The sequence below is a fragment of the Penaeus vannamei genome, chromosome 31, assembly GCF_042767895.1.
Source record: "Penaeus vannamei isolate JL-2024 chromosome 31, ASM4276789v1, whole genome shotgun sequence".
In the NCBI taxonomy this organism is placed as follows: Eukaryota; Metazoa; Arthropoda; class Malacostraca; order Decapoda; family Penaeidae; genus Penaeus; species Penaeus vannamei.
Window position 1 is genome coordinate 18,652,430 of NC_091579.1, and position 2,500 is coordinate 18,654,929.

The 2,500-nt window shown below is 39.0% G+C and overlaps 1 protein-coding gene across 1 annotated transcript in view; it reads left to right on the forward strand.

The window, feature by feature from the left end:
* The window catches only part of LOC113822857 (uncharacterized), a 25,425-nt gene that overhangs the window by 20,635 nt on the left and 2,290 nt on the right, over positions 1-2,500 (forward strand). The gene's annotated exons all lie outside the window — the stretch shown is intronic.

Sequence of the window (2,500 nt, forward strand, 5' to 3'; positions counted from 1 at the left end):
TGACTAAGTATAAAGGGAAAGCTTAACTAGCCTTCTTATGCTGCATGGCGTGTTGCTGTGTCATGCAAAACTGCGCAGGAGCCATCACCGCGCTCTGAGTGCTGCCGACGCTTTTGCTGCTGCGACACTCGCCAGGGTTGGGGAAGGAAGGGTTAGTAGCATACTTGCCGTCGTCGTCATCGTCATCGTCATCATCATCTATATCTTCATCGTCATCATCATCTATATCTTCATCATCATCATTGTCGTCGTCATTATCATTATTATCATTATTATCCAGAAACGGTTTCATTATTGCTGGAGAATACGACACAGTATAAGCAGTTTTTAGAAGTACGTTTATTTTTTCTGTATTCACTGATGAACATAACAAATAGCATAACGGGATCAAAAATTAATTAATAAGGGTAAAATAAAGAGTTTGGGTCGTGTTGAAATCCAGTAGTAACATGTTATTAAATCTGTAAAGCAAGCCATTTTCTAGACTATATTATGAGATGCCCATGTACACATCATACTGGAAACCCTATCACTAGGCTACTCTTTGTGTATTTTGGCTATGAATGAGAGTATTATATATCCCCGCCCTCACTTCTCCCTCCCTCCCGAACCCCCTCCCTCATTCTCCCTAAGCAATCGAGCCCCATTATTTACATGTAATAGACTAGCCTCACCCGGCCATGTAAAATGATATTGACAGCAGCCCTCCCTCGAAAGCCCGGGTATCCCCCATTCAGATCCGCTCTCCCTCTGTCTCAGAGCTTGAATTTCGACTTCAGACCTCGCCTCTTCCCCCAATGGGTTTGTTGCTCCTGTTGAAGACATCGCAACCCGCGAGATTGGTGTTAATTATCCAAATTTCGTCATTTTCTCCCTAGAGGCTTCGAAGACGCATGGCGTGTGGCAACTCACGCTAGAGGGTGTCATGTGTCAGGTCATCTCAGCACCATTCATTTTTAGGCTATATGCACTGGATCCTTCAAGCAAAGGACCCAAACTTGCCAAAGAAAATATTTGCTTCGAGATGAACACATGCCCAGACACCGAGCAGGGCGCTATATTCTGGGAAATAAAGAGGACGGTTTAACGCTAATGTGGACGCTTGGCTCTGACCTTTCTGTTTATGACTGTTGTTTGACCACGTGCACCACGAGGAGGATTGATGGATTAAAGTTTCTTTGTTGATGGAGAAAGCGGAGAGAAAAATGATCAAATTCTTTGGGATGAACTGCTTTGCTGATTCTATTTTCGTTTGCATCCAAACGATTTATTGCTATGCAAATTTTATGTTTATTTAATCTTATCATAATCCGCATAATCCCAAAGACATTCTGAAGAAGAGACAATATTTGTATATCCTACTTCACAATGGATATATTATGAAAATATCAGATATTTAGATCCTGCTTGAAAAAGTTTAATTGGTTTATAACGCGACAAATAGAATAGGACCATACCGTTATGATCTAAATAGAAAATTTCATTGTTTTACACACTTAAAAAATCTCAAACAAATTACCGTAAAAGCTCCCAATCGCGAGTGTAATAAAACCACAATGAGGCCAAAAGGTCGTGACACGGACAATCTATCACTTCACCACTTGGACTTGTTTCAGGAAACCACCACGCCAGCTTTGTAAAGATAAAGAGGGCGCGTGTTTCTTTGTTGTGCATGTCCTCGTGAAATCGAGACGGGCTCACTAGATTGGTTTTGTGCGTTCGTTTAGTGTGTCAACAACCAGATGACAGCTAAAAGTTACAAGTGTAATATGCTTAATCTATGTCGAAACTAAACGATTTTATTCTCGTATAACGGAACGTGATCGCTACCGTTGATAGAAAGCGTAGCGGCAGGAACAGAAAAGAGACTGTCTTTCTGCGAGTCGACAAAGAGGCGATTTACCTAACAAATATTGGTGGAAAGATCTCTCGTGTCAGGCTTGTTTTCGTACAAATCACCCTGCATATGATACAGCTCATGTATATGCTTTGTTCGCTTTATATGAAAAAAAAAAAAACGCAGATTCCTTTTTCCTTTATTTTTAGCACCAATCGTCCATGATTTTGCTTGTGGCTCTGGAACATCCATAATTTTATTACAAACAAATTTCTTTAAATTCTAACACAGAAAAGGATCTCTTTCTTATCCAACTGCTACGAATACCTTATTAAATCATTCCTGCATTATCCTACGAAATGTATTTATATATATAGTTTTTGTAACTAACACTTTTAGAATTTCCTATTGCAAATACATAAATATTCATAAAAAATAAGATAGTTTAACCCGTAACGAAAGTTGCATTTTATTTTGTGGCACGTCGGGTAAATCTATATAATAAATTGATCATGTTTATAATTCCCTGAAATGAAAACAGGTTCTCTGTCAATTATCAACTTGAGGTCTTCTTTCTGTTCTCTAAAAGACTGGGGAGTGAACGCTATTTACTTTTGGATGAATAATAACACTGATATTAATGTTATCCATCATAGCTTCGAG